Source organism: Anolis carolinensis, chromosome 2, assembly GCF_035594765.1.
Source record: "Anolis carolinensis isolate JA03-04 chromosome 2, rAnoCar3.1.pri, whole genome shotgun sequence".
Lineage (NCBI taxonomy): Eukaryota > Metazoa > Chordata > Lepidosauria > Squamata > Dactyloidae > Anolis > Anolis carolinensis.
In genome coordinates, this window is record NC_085842.1 from 168027751 (window position 1) to 168044440 (window position 16690).

A 16690-nucleotide genomic window follows, 5' to 3' on the forward strand; every position below is an offset into this window, starting at 1 on the left:
TTTCTTGGCGCAGACTGATTCCTAGGGAGTTTTCCCTCGCCTCCATCTGAGGCTGCGAGAGTGTGACTTGCTCAAGGTCACCCAGCGGGTTTCCACAACCCAGCGGAGTTGATTTTTCCTAGTCCAACACTCAAACCTAAAAGGCTTATTTAATAGAATAGACACATACTCACGATAGTAGATCTAATACTGTTTGCTGCATAATTATCTTTGACCCATATACCCTTATTATTACGTTGTTGTTGTTTATTCGTTCAGTCACTTCTGACTCTTTGTAACTTCATGGACCAGCCCACGCCAGAGCTCCCTGGCCATTGCCCCCAGCTTCTTCAAGGTCAGGCCAGTCACTTCAAGGATACCATCCATCCATCTTGCCCTCCGTCGCCCCCTCTTCCTTTTTCCTTCCATTTTCCCCAGCATCATTCTCTTCTCCAAGCTTTCCTGTCTTCTCATTTTGTGGGCAAAGTACTTCATCTTGATTACTACCGTAGCATTATTAAGACCAGATCTATCTAAACTCCGAATTGAATACCTGTCCATCCGTTTCCCAGACTGTCTTTTGTCTTATCTTTTGATCCAGCTAACATAGACACACACTTAGTAGATAGTAGATCTAATAGTGTTTGCTGCATAGTTTAAACTGAGGCCCCTTCCATACAGCTGAATAAAATCCCACATGTTCTGCTTTGAACTGGGATATATGACAGCGTAGACTCAGACAACCCAGTGCAAAGCATATATTGTGGGGTTTTCTGCCTTGATATTCTGGGTTATATGGCTGTGTGGAAAGCTGCGCCCATTTATTTCTGGGGAAATGTGGAAAGAGGAGGAGAAAGAGAAAAGAAAAAGAAACCAAAGATAGGAGAGGACAGAAACGGTGAGGAGAATTAGAGGAGGAGAAAGCGGAGGAGGAGAAGAAAAAGAAGAAGGGGGGAAAAGAAGGAGAAGGGGTGAGAAAGAAAGAAAGAAAGAAAGAAAGAAAGAAAGAAAGAAAGAAAGAAAGAAAGAAAGAAAGAAAAAGGAAATTGAGTAGAATTCGAAGAGGAGAAGAGAAGAACATAAAGAGAAGAAAAAAAAGGAAAACAAATGGAGAAGAGAAGGCAAAGATTTTTTTTATCGTGTCAGAAAGGCGCTTCTGGTGTGAGAGAATTAGCCTCTAGACCTAGTCTAGCGGATTCCAACCAGCAACCATCAGGTCAGCAGTTCAGCTGGCACAAGGCTTTAACCCATTTCGCCAGGGCAGCTCCCTAAGACAACGAGAAGAGAAGAAAGGAGTATGGGAAGTGGAATCAGAGGAGGAGCAGAAAGCCAAAGAGAAGAAGAAAAGAAGACAAAGAAAGGAATATGAAAAGTAGAATTAGAGAAGGAGGAAAACACGGAGAAGGAGAAGAGGCAGAGAAAGACAAGAAGAAAGAAGAGGAGGAAAAGAAGAAGAGTTAAAAAGGAGAAAGAAAGAAAAGGAGGAAAAGAAGGGGAGGTAGAAAGGAGAAAGAAAGAAAGAAAGAAAGAAAGAAAGAAAGAAAGAAAGAAAGAAAGAGGAGGAAAAGAAGAAGAGGTAGAAAGGAGAAAGAAAGAAAGAAAGAAAGAAAGAAAGAAAGAAAGAAAGAAAGAAAGAAAGAGGAGGAAAAGAAGAAGAGGTAGAAAGGAGAAAGAAAGAAAGAAATAGGAGGAAAAGAAGAAGAGGTACAAAGGAGAAATAAATAGGAGGAAAAGAAGGGGAGGTAGAAAGGAGAAAGAAAAGAAAGAAAGAAAGAAAGAAAGAAAGAGAGAGGAGGAAAAGATGGTGCGGTAGAAAGGAGAAAGAAAGAAAGAAATAGGAGGAAAAGAAGGAGAGGTAGAAATGAGAAAGAAAGAAAGAAATAGGAGGAAAAGAAGGAGAGGTAGAAAGGAAAAAGAAAGGAAGGAAGGAAGGAAGGAAGGAAGGAAGGAAGGAAGGAAGGAAGGAAGGAAGGAAGGAAGGAAGAAAGAAAGAAAGAAAGAAAGAAAGAAAGAGGAGAAGAAGGAAGAAAACGAAGGAAGAGGAGGAGGCCAACAGGAGAAGAAGAGGAAGAACCTTTTAAGGAGGGGTGGGTTTAGTAAATATTGAAGTCTTTCCGGGCGAATCACAACAACAACTTCCACGAGTAGTTTGTTGATTTGTTGTTGTTGTGTACCATCCAGTTGTGCGGCATTGATTTATGGGGAGATATAGAAAAATTGCTTGGGAAGCCTCGCTGGAAACTTGTCCCTCAGAATTGCTCTCCTTTTTGTTATTGGTCACTCGAAAACACCAAGTTCAGTGAGGACTGAGTGGCAGAAACTGGAATCATCGCGCATGCTGTCACGTCAGGTGAAATGCTGCTGCTTACATGGAGTGAAGTCTAAAACTAGAAACCCTACAGCCCTGGGTGCATGTTTGTGTGCCCTTCACTCCAGATTTATGGCGACTTATTTTGGGTTTTTCTGGGAGGAATTTCTTCAGGGGTGGTGGGGTGGGGTGGTGGTGGGGGGTTTGCCCTTGCTTTCCTCTGAGGCTGAGAGAGTGGGAATTGCCCAGTTCCCTAATGGATTTCCCTGGGACTTGCATCTCTAAATGCGCACAAAAGCTTTAAAAAATGAACATAACTGGAGCTCTGGTTTAATTTTGATCCGACATTCCAGAAAACGAACCGGCGGCCGCTTGTAAATACAGCCACTGAGCGAGGAATTATAGCAACACAATGGCATAGCATAGAAATGCCAACGATTTGGGCAACTTATTTTCCCATTTTAAAACTATGGCCATGAAAGTTCAATGATACTCAGATATTGAACAGCATTTCTCTCTCTTTGTCTTCACTTTTCCTCTCGACTTATGGCCACCCCACGGGGTCTTCTTAGGCAAGGAATACCCAAAGGGGGATTTTCCAGTTCCTTCCTCTGAAATATAGTTTATGGCACCAGGGATTTCTTGGGGGTCTCCCATCCAAGAACTAACCAGGGCTGACCCTGCTGAGCGCCCGAAAAGGACGGAATGTGGTGCCTTTGGGGTATTTGGGATCCTATGATGACTACTGAACAAACATTTTCCTCCCATAATGAAAACAAATTATTATTATTATTATCATTATTATTTGTCTCTATTTCATTTTACAATAGAAATAAATTTGCTTTAAACGAACAGCCCCCCCCAACCCCCCCCCCCCTACATTTTCTTGGCACATATAATGAGCTCTGTCTACCTATTCATCAATTCATCCATCCATATCATCTATGGGTTGTTGTGAGTTTTCTGGGCTGGATAGCCTTTCAGCTTCAAGGTCTGACTGCTTACTGCAGGGGGGGATCCTTTGTTGGGAGGTGTTAGCTGGCCCTGATTGATTCATGTTTGGAATTCTTTTGTTTTCTGAGTGTCCTTCTTTATTTACTGTCCTGTAAAGTTTTTTTTTTAATATTGGTAGCCAGATTTTGTTCATTTTCATGGTTTCCTCCTTTCTGTTGAAACTGTCAATTTCTATGAAAAGGAACAAAATCTGTCCACCAGTATTTTTTTAATTAAAAACCCCCCCTCTAAAATCGGGTCAGTAAATAAAGAACAACACTGAAAAAAATAGAGGAATTCCAGACCTGAATCAATCAGGGCCAGCTAACACCTCCCAACAAAGGATTCCCCCAGGCTGGAATCAGACAGACCTTGAAGCTGAAAGGCTATTCAATGCTAATCAAGGTGGCCAATTGCAACAGATAAGAGTTCTTTCTCTCACCCTGAACTTTTTACAGATATATAAACCCCACTTGTTTCCAATATACCTCACAACTTCTGAGGAGGCCTGCCATAGATGTGGGCGAAAGATCAGGAGGGAATGCTTCTGGAACATGGCCATACAGCCCGGAAAACTCACAGCACTGATTCCGGCCATGAAAGCCTTCGTCAACAGATCAATAGATAGATTGCTAGATGAGAGATGAACACAGAGAGAAAGAGATGTTAGATAGATTGATATCGATAGATAGATAATGATTGAAGATAGATTATAAATAAATAAATAGGTAAACACAAAGATTGTCGATTGACTGATTAGGGATAGATAGATAGATAGATAGATAGATAGATAGATAGATAGATAGATAGATAGATAGATAGATCGATGATAGATACAGGCGATAGATTGATCGGTGATAAAGAGATAGAATATAGATAGATGAATGATTGATAGGTGAGAGAGATATGATAGAATGATAGATGAGAAAGAGACAGAGATGCAAAGGAAGTAAAAGGACAGAGTCTGCTTTGAGTGGAGGGCGCTTGCAGTTGAAGTAAGTGCCAACGATTTTCAAGGAAGCAGCCAGGCTTTGAAGCTATTCAATGCTAATCAAGGTGTTTAATTACAACATTAACACTGGCCTCCAACAGACAAGAGTTCTTTCTCCCACCCTGGACCTTCCACAGATATACAAATCCCACTTGCCTAGTTTCCAACAGACCTCACAACCTCTGAGGATGCCTGCCATAGACGTGGGCGAAACGTCAACACATATAATCTATGCCTTCGACAACACATATAATCTATGTCTGTCTGCCTGTCTGCCTGCCTGCCTGCCTGTCTGTCTGTCATCCATTATGTATATCTATATATCTCCCTCTCGTCTGTCTATCTATCTATTATCTATTTATCTATCTATCTTCTATATCTATATATATTTTCAAAATGTAAAGTGAGGTGGTGAAGAAGGTTCTTTCCTTGAAAGAAAGACAGCCGACCAAACACACGCACAACTAACTCACCTTCCCCAGGGCTTATGTTTCTTCAAGAAGTCCCACCTCGTCTTGACAGAACAGACTGGGTCTTCCACCCTACTTTTCAAGTAAACCTCCTCCCGTGAGGCTCAGCAGGAGCTTCAAACAGGCGGCAGCCTCTTTCCTCCTCAAACGCCTTGCTTTCCCCAAGTCCCAACCACAAAGAGTGAGAGAAAAACGGGAGGAAGGGCGTTACTTCGCTCCTTCCAGTTGGAAGGAACTTCGCTTGAAAAAAGGACAGGAGACGAAGCAGAGCCGACCCAAGCCCTGTTGGCACCTGAGGCGAGGCAGACTTGGTCTCCTTGTCCAAGTCAAAAGTTCAAGGGGCAGAGCAGTCCAAGGTAATGCACAGGGTGCCTTTCCCTCTTCCTAGTAGTTAAAGAGCTAGATAGATACTGGATAGGTAAATGAGACAGAGAGATGATAGATTGATCGATGGTAGTAGAGAGATAGATGGTAGACAGATAGATAGATGATATATTGACTGAGAATAGATAGTTGATGGATCCATTGATCAATGATAGAAATAAATAGAGAGATGATTGATTGAGGACAGGCAGATAGATGATATATTGATTGAGAACAGATGGTGGATAGATTGATCAATGATATAGATAGAGATGATTGACCGAGAATAGATAAATGATAGATGAATCGATGGAGAGATAATCGATAGATTGGTAATAGAGAGATGAGAGGTGAATGCTATTTCCTGCTTCTTGGCAGGGGGTTGGACTAGATGGCCCACGAGGTCTCTTCCAACTCTATGATTCTATGAGAGAGAGAGAGAGAGAGAGAGGGAGAGGATAAATAGATAAAATGATTCCCCGGGCAGGAAGCAACCAGGCTTTGAAGCTGCAAGGCCATTCAATGCTAATCAAGGTGATCAATTGCAACATCAAGCAGACAAGAGTTCTTTCTCCCACCCTGGACCTTCCACAGATATATAAACCCCACTTGCCTAGTTTCCAACAGACCTCACAACCACTGAGGATGCCTGCCATAGATGGGGGCGAAACGTCAGGAGAGAATGCTTCTGGAACATGGCCAGACAACCTGGAAAACTCAAAGCAACCCAGTGATTCCGACTATGAAAGCCTTTGACAACAGATCAATAGATAGATTGCTAGATGAGAGATGAACACACAGAGAAAGAGATGTTAGATAGATTGATATCGATAGATATTGATTGAAGATAGATGATTGATAAATAAATAAACAGAAAGAGATAGAGAGATTATCGATTGACTGATTAGGGATAGATTGATTGATCGATCGATGACAGATACAGGCGATAGATTGATCGGTGATAGAGAAAGAGATGGAATATAGATAGATGGATGATTGATAGGTGAGAGAGATATGATAGAATGATAGATGAGAAAGAGACAGAGAGATGCAAAGGAAGTAAAAGGACAGAGTCTGCTTTGAGTGGAGGGCGCTTGCAGTTGAAATAAGTCCCAACGATTTTCACGGAAGCAGCCAGGCTTTGAAGCTGTCGGGCTATTCAACGCTAGGTAAGGTAAAGGTTTCCCCTGACGTTAAGTCCAGTCATGTCTGACTCTGGGGGTTGGTGCTCATCTCCATTTGTAAGCCGAAGAGCCGGCGTTGTCCGGAGACACCTCCAAGGTCATGTGGCCAGCATGACTGCATGGAGCGCCGTTACCTTCCTGCCTGAGCGGTACCTATTGATCTACTCACATTGGCATGTTTTCGAACTGCTAGGTTGGCAGGAGCTGGAGCTAACAGCGGCCGCTCACGCCGCTCCCGGGGTTTGAATCTGGGGCTCCTTATTCAATGCTAATCAAGGTGATTAATTACAACATGGCCTCCAACAGACAAGAGTTCTTCCTCCCACCCTGGACCTTCCACACACATATAAACCCCACTTGCCTAGTTTCCAACAGACCTCACAACCTCTGAGGATGCCTGCCATAGATGTGGGCGAAACGTCAGGAGAGAATGCTTCTGGAACATGGCCATACAACCAGGAACACCCACAGCAACCCAGTGATTCCGGCCATGAAAGCCTTCGACAAAACAAAAGGAGAGTTCTCCTCTCAAAAAGCTAAACCAAAGTTCTGCCAGCGTACATTTCCCTACGTGTTTTTAGGGCTGAGTTCCTACTGAAAATGTGAGGGTCAGGTCCTGGGAAAACCCCATAAGGGGCGGGTATGGGTTTGAATAATAGACCAGGCTTGAATTCACCCCTTAGCCATGGAAACCCTTGGGTGGGTGCCACTCGGAAGAAGGCAGAGGCAACGCCAGTCAGAAGAACTCTTGCCAAGGAAAGCCCACGGTAGGGTCTCCCTCCAGCCTGAATGCAGACAACAATCGCAGGGGAATCAACACAATAGGAGTTTTGGGTTTGGCAATTGGTTTCCCCCTCAACGTTGGTCATCTAGGAACCATGGCAGTGTGGGAGCTGGAGGCTCTGGAGAAGCACAATGAAGCTGGCCGGAGCGCCTCTTTCCTAAGCATCTCCTCAACCAGTCGCTGGGCGCATCTCCACTGTGGAGGAATGCACGCAGTCTGACCCCACTTGAACTGCCTTCGCTCAATACTACTGGATCACGAGAGCTGTAGTTTCACAAGGGTTGGAGCCTTCCTTGCCAAAGACGGCTGGTGCCATGGAAGCAGAGCAGTTCAAGTGGCTTCACTCTGCAGTCTTGGCTGTGAATTCCGCGCCTATTCCCTCTCCCTCCCTCCCCTTCCCTGACACTCCAGAGTGCCTTTGGGATACCTCCCAGATTTAGGCCTAGGAGTTAGGCCTCTTCTATGCTACCATATAAAATCCAAATTATCCGCTTGGAACTGGATTATATGGCAGTATAGACTCATATAATCCAGTTCAAAGTAGTTAATCTGGATTTGTTGTCGAAGGCTTTCATGGCCGGAATCACTGGGTTGCTGTGAGTTTTCCTAGCTGTATGGCCAATGTTCCAGAAGCATTATCTCCTGACGTTTCGCCCGCATCTATGGCAGGCATCCTCAGAGGTTGTGAGGTCTGTTGGAAACTAGGCAAGGGAAGTTTATATATATCTGTGGAATAATGTCCAGGGTAGGAGAAAGAAATCTTGTCTGTTGGAAACAGGTGTGAATGTTCCAATTGGCCACCTTGATTAGCATTGAATAGCCTTTCAGCTTCAAGGTCTGGCTGCTTCCTGCCTGGGGGAATCCTTTGTTGTGAGGTGTTAGGTAAAGGTAAAGGTTTTCCTCTGACGTTAAGTCCAGTCGTGACCGACTCTGGGGGTTGGTGCTTATCTCCATTTCTAAGCCGAAGAGCCGGCGTTGTCCGTAGACACCTCCAAGGTCATGTGGCTGGCATGACTGCATGGAGCGCCGTTACCTTCCCGCCGGAGCGGTACCTATTGATCTACTCACATTTGCATGTTTTTGAACTGCTAGGTTGGTAGGAGCTGGGGCTAACATCGGGCGCTCATTCCGCTCCCGGGATTTGAACCTGGGACCTCTGCAAGTTCAACAGCTCAGCGCTTTAACGCACTGTGCCGCCAGGGGCCCAGTTGGGAGGTGTTAGCTGGCCCTAATTGTATCCTGTCTGGATTTCCTCTGTTTTCTGAGTGGTGGTCTTAATTTGATTTTAGAGTTTTATTTTAATACTGGTAGGCAGGTTTTGTTCATTTTCATGGTTTCTTCCTCAACCAGAGAAGTCAGCCAAAGCAGGGCACTTGATGAACCAACCTGGACACAGCATATTGTTGGAGAACACAGAAATGCTGGACCACTCTCACAACCACACAGAGAAGCCACTGAAATCCACAAGATGTGTGGACAATTTCAACAGAAAGGAGGAAACCATGAAAATGAACAAAATCTGGCTTCCAAACTCTAAAACTCTAAAACCAAGACAGTAAATAAAGAACAACACTCAGAAAACAGGCGAATTCCAGGCATGAATCAATCAGGGCCTGTTAACACCCCCCAACAAGGATTCCCCCAGGCAGGAAGCACCCAGACCTTGAAGCTGCCAAGCTATTCAATGCTAATCAAGGTGGCCAATTGAAACATTCACACTTTCACACAAGAGTTCTTTCTCCCACCCTGAACTGTCCACAGATATACAAACCCCACTTGCCTAGTTTCCAACAGAGCTCACAACCTCTGAGGATGCCTGCCGTAGATGTGGGCGAAAAGTCAGGAAAGAATGCTTCTGGAATATGGCCATAAAACCCGGAAAACTCACAGCAACCCAATAATGTGGCCTAGTGGATTAAAGCCTTGTGACTTGAAGGTTGGGTTGCTGATCTGCAAGCCGCCAGGTTCCAATCCCACCCGGGGAGAGCGCGGATGAGCTCCCTTTATCAGCTCCAGCTCCATGCGCGGACACGAGAGAAACCTCCCACAAGGATGATAAAACATCAAAGCATCCGGGCGTCCCCGGGCAACGTCCTTGCAGACGGCCAATTCTCTCACACCAGAAGCGACTTGCAGTTTCTCAAGCCGCTCCTGACACGAAAAAAAAAAATCTGGATTATACAGCAGTGTAAAAGAGGCATTAGAGAGAGAAAGGGAGGAAGACAGTAAGAAATCCATTTTTTTTATTAGCAAAACAAGACAGATCCTTCCTCGAATTAAAAACACATTTTAAGCAATTGGGGTAGAAGCCAGAGAGTAACATTGAACCGAAACGCGCGATAGAAGTGGGAAAAGAAAGGCTCAGTTCCCTAACCTGTGAGGTTGAGGACCAGACGGCCGGGAAGAGACTCAAAACCCACGGCTCGGATAGGAAGAAGGCTGCTTTTCCCTCGCCCTTCAGGAGCCAGCAGCCCACGCGTGTCTGTGTCGCGGAGGAGCGAAAAATCCCGGAGGAATCCCAAGTGTTCACACTCGACTCCTTCTACGTCTCTTCTTATACCGGAGCAAACCTCCCCTTTCCCCGATGTCTACCCCACCGTCCTGCTCGGGTCCCCACTCGCGACCTACCGAGCTTCGTGGCTGGCTTTGAGTCCCGTCGGCGGAGGAAAAGACCGGGAGGAGAAGGAGGAGGAGGAGGAAGGAGAGAAGGAGGAGGAGGAGAGAGCGAAGAGGCTGGGTGGGCGAGCCTCCCTCCTCTCTTCTATTGTCTCAAGCTAACATCCGAGTGGAGAAGGGAAGTGTACGCACAGTGGATCCCCCACCAGACACAACACGGGGGATTTTCCCCTTGACAGACCCGCCTGTCAAGGAGGGAAGGAGGGAGGGCGGGGGCAACCTTGATCCGGAGTCAGTCCCATCAGGGCCAGGTTGGGACTCACTCACCTGCATGGAAACGCACCCAGGCCCATTCCAGACAGAACACTTAAGAGAGGAGAGAACACAGGCTGCAAAACTGAGGGTCAGATCAACTTTATTGTAGCTAACACCTCCCAACAAAGGATTCCCCCAGGAAGCAGCCAGGCTTTGAAGCTGAAAGGCCATTCAATGCTAATCAAGGTGACAATCTGCGACATTCACACTTGCCTCCAACAGACAAGAGTTCTTTCTCCCACCCTGGACATTATTCCACAGATATATAAAGCCCACTTGCCTAGTTTCCAACAGACCTCACAATCTCTGAGGATGCCTGCCATAGGTCAGGAGAGAATGCTTCTGGAACATAGCCAGACAGCCCGGAAAACTCACAGCAACCCAACTTTATTGTAGGCTGGTTTTATATGTAGGAATTTGGCCTTCTAAATAATAATGAAAACATAATGACTTCAGATTCGCTCCATCACTATCCCACCCCCCTCACCATTTTATTTCTCTAATATTTCTCTGGTCTAAAGGCACCAAATCCTGCCTGATCTTGGAAGGTAAGCTGGGTGAGCCCTGGTTAGTACTGGGATGGGAGATCATCAGGTGCTCTCTAGGCTGTATTTCAGAACTAGAGACATGGAGACAAATGCTCAATTCCTAATGTTGTCTAAGGTTTCATGAACAGAATCACTGGGTTGCTGTGAGTTTTCCAGGCTGTATGGCCATGTTCCAGAAGCATTCTTTCCTGATGTTTTGCCCACATCTATGGCAGGTATCCTCAGAGGTTATGAGGTCTGTTGGAAACCAGTCAAATGGGGTTTATATATCTGCGGAAGGTCCAGGGTGGGGGAAAGAATTCTCCTACATTGAACCAACCTGGACACAGCATATTATTTGAGAACATAGAAATGCTGGACCACTCTAACAACCACCATGGCAGAGAAGCCACTGAAATCCACAAGCATGTGGACAATTCTAAGGAGGAAACCATGAAAAGGAACAAAATCTGGCTACCAGTATTTTAAAAACTCTAAAATCAGGACAGTAAATAAAGAACAACACTCAGAAAACAGGGGAATTCCAGACATGAAACAATCAGGGCCAGCTAATCACCTCCCAAGAAAGGATCCCCCCAGACAGTAAGCAGCCAGGCCTTGAAGCTGAAAGGCTTTTCAAAGTTAATCAAGGTGGCCAATTGAAACATCCCCAGATATTTTGGCCTTCAACTCCCAGAAATCCTGATAGTTGGTAAACTGGCTGGGATTTCTGGGAGTTGTAGGCCAAAACACCTGGGGACCCACAGGTTGAGAACCACTGTTATAGGTGAATTGATTCAAGGAAACCACAGCCCTAGCTTTATAATATTTGAACAAGACTGATAAGAACAGGGTGTCTTGGAGAAATCTCATTCATTGTTTCTTGCTTTCAAATTAACTCTCAGTTGGAAAACTTGAGGACATAGAATAATAAGAAGACAGCATTTTCTTGGCAGGATTTGTTCAGAGGAATGTTGACATTGCCTCCCTCTGTGGTTGAGAGAGTGTGACTTGCCAAGGTCTCCCAGTAGGCTCCCATGGTTGAGCTGGGATTTGAAATGCGGTCTCCTGGCGTCTTAACCCAACATTCAAATTACTATGCCATGCTGTCTGATCCATTGGTTTGCCTTAACTGAAATTGACTGTATGGCAAATAATGTCAACATCAAATAAATACGCAATAAAAAGAGGTGATGTATCAACACACGATTGGTTGATAAAGACTTAAAATAGTGTATAACTACTAAAATAATGTATAAATATTAAAATAAATATAGTGTCCCTGCTTCGCGGATTTTCACTTATTGCAGGTGGTCCTGGAACCTAACCCCAGCGATAAGTGAGGGAACACTGTACTCATAAGCAAGACCTGTTGATTCCAAAGAATGCAGCAGAGGAAAGAAATATTTGGCTGTGTTGATGTTGATGCTTCTGACTTGCACAGCACTAAACAGCATGGCCATAACATGAATAGCTTAGAGTTGTAACAGGAAATATCTGGAGAGCTGGAGGAAGTGGGCTAGTTGAATGTACTCAGGGCTTTAGCCTAGTCTTTAATCCAACAAGAGGTTCCACCTGAACATTAGGAAGAACTTCCTCACAGTGAGAGCTGTTCAGCACTGGAACTCTCTGCCCTGGAATGTGGTGGAGGCTCCTTCTCTGGAGGCTTTTAAATAGAGGGTAGATGGCCATCTGTCATGGGTGATTTGAATGCATTTTTCCTGCTTCTTGACAAGGGGTTGGACTGGATGGCCCACAAGGTCTTTTCCAACTCTATGATTCTATGGTGAAACTTTTTGGGGTATAGGGTTTAACATTTTTCTACAGATCCTTTACCCACCAGACCTTGGAGACACCATCCACTGGGTGGAGATTCCTTAGCCTGGCTGTGAATTCCAATGTTTAGATACTTGCTGTGGAAATAAATGATTATCATGGAATCATAGAACTGTAGAGTTGGAAGGTACTCCAGGGAGCTAGTGTCCTGCCAATGCAGGAAGGCCCTAGCTAAAGCATTTCTGACAGATGGTTCTCCAACCTCTTTTTAGGAACCCTCAACTCTGGCAATATGGTTGTGGTGCTGTAATTGCACTTTGCTGCCATGGTTCCATCTTATAGGATTCTGGGTTAGGATTTGTGGTTTGGTGAGGAGTCATCAGGCCAAGGATTCTAAATGGTTCTTCCTCAATACCAGGATTTCATAGGATACAGTCATGGCAGTTAAAATGAAATCATAGTCCTAAGTACAAGTATGAAAGATTCTGTGTTCCTGGGATCGTGAGATGTTGTTGTTGTTTTTGTTGTTTCATTTCAAGTCATTTCTCACATATGACTAATCTAATGTAACCCTATGACAGGGCTTTTTAAGCAAGATTTGTTCAGTGTGAGGTTGCTTCAGCCTCCTTCCCAGTGGGTTTCTATGGCCAAGTGCGAATTTGAACCCAGGTCACCAGAAATAGAGGCACAAATCGCTACAGAACACTTGCTCTTAGGTTGGTTAAAGCTAATGTTTGTGCTAATGCTAATGGGTAAGGTGTGTAGAAATGTTAATGCTTGTATGTACAATGTGTTTGTAGGCCCCATTGTGTAGCAACGATTTCTAAGTGAATATTTTCTTTCAAATGACTTGTTGAGACACTACTTTCCAATTTGTCAGCACAAAATTTGAATTCTCAACATCTAGCTAATGTAAACCTGTTACAGACATTTAACTTCATTTGGTTTTTAAAAACTTCAGTAATGCAAGTCCATTGCATTCTGGTGTAGTCTGTTTCACACTAGAATTGTTCTTACTGTGAGATAATTCTTCTTAATGTTTAATCAAAACCTTCTTTCTTGTCATTTGAAATTAACTGCAGTCCCAAGTATCTACTAATGGGGGTTATGGTTTTGAAATGTGGTTTTATGTCTGCCATCTTGAAAGAATCTGTAGATCATAAAGAATGCAACTTTTGTTTAAGCAGTCCACCTATCCATTTGAGGAAGTTTATGCTTTAAGTTAAGGACTGAGATGGTGATTCTCAAGGTGTTGCTGGACTTCAGTTCCTACAATCCATTACCACGTGTAATGGATTGTATTAAGTGTTTGTACTTGTAATATAGTTGTAATGTGTGATGTGAAGATTCTAAATGTGTAGAAACTAATAAATAAATAAATAAATAAATAAATAAAATGCACTGTCTCTCTCATGCTTGAAGCAATAAATGCTTGACCATCTTCCATCTATGAATCAGGTTGCTTCTGCTATCTTCTTTTTTCTGCTTCTTGGTGGATTTACTATATTGTGTTTTGCTTCTGCCTGTAGCTGCTGAAACAGGGATTCAAATGTGAAAGTGTACTTACTGATTGGCTGGAATGAAATGAAGTGTTTGGTTTAATGTACCTCTTTGGAGTTTGCTTACCACTGAAGATTGAGAGGGAGTGGGATAAATCTAGGGCTATACACAGACATTGTGAAGCAAGGCATTGTCTCATATAATGTGATATTCAGTGGCAGTTGGTGATTTCTATGTCATTCAAGTTTGGTCTAGACCAGTGGTTCTCAACCTGTGAGTCCCCAGATGTTTTGGCCTTCAACTCCCAGGAATGCTAACAGGTGGTAAACTGGCTGGGATTTCTGGGAGTTGTAGGCCAAAACACCTGGGGACCCACAGGTTGAGAACCACTGGTTTAGACTTTAACTATCCAAGGTAGTAAACCTTTTGGGGACATGGTTCAGCACATTGGATAGCTCCTTTGAAGTTTAAATGGAAGCTTGCAGCCTTTATGCCTTGTTGGTTTCTTTCAGTGTTTGTGGGAATGTTAAGGAAAGGACTACCAGGGTATGGGTGGAGTGGAGGAAAGCTGTTTGCTAAGAATATAAATTAGGTGTTCACCTTGGATTCTTCCAGAGGGAAAGGAAGAATAAATTCCCTTTGGTGGAATGTGTGTTATTTATTCATGTCTATTTTATATCATTTAGCATGTGGGAGGGACTCTGAGGTTCCTTCCAATAATCATGGAGCAGTACGATTTCTTGTATAAGTAGGTCTTACAATGGTGTTTTCTGGGATGCTGAAACTGTATATGTACCAGATTCAGCAAAAATATTACAATTTCCCCCACAAAAATGGTGTATAGAGATCTGCTAAATGTTTAGAACTTTTATTGTGTCTGTAATATCCATTTATAATGTGGTCCAACAGAATGAAGACATTGGTACATTTGTGTCAAGATGTATCCCAAATTTAGTTTATTGCTCTCTTATCTTTTTTTCCATTTCCTTTCTTCCATGAAGTTCCAAAAAAGCTAGCACACATGCCATGCTTATCATAACTAGCATATATCAAACAAATAAACCACCCCACAATTCCCAAAATTGCTTATCATTGTCTATATTGGGTGGTGCTTCTGGAAGATGTAGCCCAAAAGATCTGGAGTACAAAAGGTCTCTATCTCTGACATGCATCATTGTATCTTCCCCACTTAATTTGAACTCCAAGTGGGTAGTTTCAAATAATATGGCTTTTTATTATGCACATTGACAGAGAGTAAGGTGGTGATTACTTAGGGGGCTAGCAGGTTTTTGTTTTCTATTATTTCTTCTTGGATGGCCACTAGCTCATTCTTTTGAGCTAGAAAGTGGAATGGAAAATAGCTGGCAACAGCAGTGAGGTGGACCTAAACATAAAAAAGATCTAACTTCTGGATTGCCTTATGGATCTCTCAATTCAGTACATGTCAAACTATGCCAACCCTTGACAGCTAGCTTGCCCATAACAAAATCTTGATAAAACTATTATTTTCGCTGTCTTTCAAACCTAAAAAACACAGTTTTCCTCAGCACCTAGCATTCTACAAGATGCATCCTTCACAACATTGGCCTTAATGTCTTTGGTTTGTCTTAACTAGAAGAGACCCTTTAAACCAACTGTTGAATTACTGCAGAAAATGGAGTAAGCCTGTTTTCCTCTTGTCCAAAGACTAGAAGATGAACCAATGGGTTCACTGTTTAGGGAAAGAGATTCCACCTGAACATTATTAAGAACTTCCTAATGGTGATATGACGTTTTCAACAGGGGAATAGATTGACTTTGGAGGATAGTGGACACTTCACTGAAAGTTGTAACAAGATTGGCAGGCATCTTTCAGAAGTCCTTCAGGTATGTATTCCTGTGTACAGGGGTTGGACTGAATGTCACTGACAATCCCTACAATGCCATAATTCTACGACTTTGAGGCAAGACAAAAGAAAGCAAACTTATTAATTAAATGGCTCTACTTCAGTTAGGATTATTAATAAGATTCAGGCCATTCACAGGGCTGCTTGTAAGCACTGCCATCAATCCATCTTCATTGTCCTTCGATTGCTTCACTGGTGAGTCTGATCCAAAGCCATGCCCTCCTAGTCTTGAGAGTAGAGCAAATTCTGCAAGCCAGAACGAAAAGTAAAATGAAATAAAATAATGTGTTTAGTAGTGTTGGGGAAAGGAAACAGGCTGTACTTAGCTTTTAGTGTCATATATGTCCCGATAACCATATTCTTGGTTTTAATTCATCTGAAAGAGCTTCTAAATTTGAGTCAAGATTCAGTGCAATTTCTGTGGATCAGAATAAAGGTTTATAAACTGGAAATCTTAATGTGTCTGGAAAATTAATTGCCTGATCTTTTGCCAGTCCCACAATGCTGCTTAACTGTAGGTGGTGATTTCAAGAGAGAACATTCTGTGTGTGTGTGTGACAGAGAGAGGGAGAGAGGCATTGACTTGAAAAATGTGATATTGACAACTAGATAATTACAAATAATAAGGGCTGAATGGAGGAAGTATTTGTTCCCTGCAGTGACATCATGAATACTCTACTGTTCTATATTATTTGGCTCCAATCCAACATCCTCTTCAGCATAGTGTAAATACAGTGGGACTTCAGTATCTGCTGTGATTTGGTTCCAGGACCCCCATAAGATACCAAAATCCATAGAGGCACAAGTCCCACTCTATACAGCGATGTTTCTTATATAAAAAGGCAAAAATAGCTGTTTTAATTTTTCAAAAATATTTTCAAGTGGAGGATGGTGCACTCTCTGTGAATACAAAGGACCAACTATATCCACATCCAGAGATAGATTATGTTGACACAACACAATCCTCATGCAGAATAAAAACTTTGCACAACACAGGC

At 43.2% G+C, this 16690-nt stretch overlaps 1 protein-coding gene across 4 annotated transcripts in view; it reads right to left on the reverse strand.

Annotated features, from left to right (window-relative positions):
* Positions 1-9842, reverse strand: part of LOC100557305 (LIM homeobox transcription factor 1-alpha) — a 94692-nt gene extending 84850 nt beyond the window's left edge. The window contains exon 1 of one of the 4 annotated variants that reach the window (XM_062971044.1): positions 9447-9842. The gene's annotated coding sequence lies outside the window, so the exon portion shown is untranslated. Of the gene's footprint in view, positions 1-4744; positions 6960-9446 lie in introns of those variants that run through there. The other 3 variants (XM_062971047.1, XM_008114443.3, XM_062971045.1) reach the window with 3 other exon arrangements.
* Positions 9843-16690: the final 6848 nt, after the last annotated feature.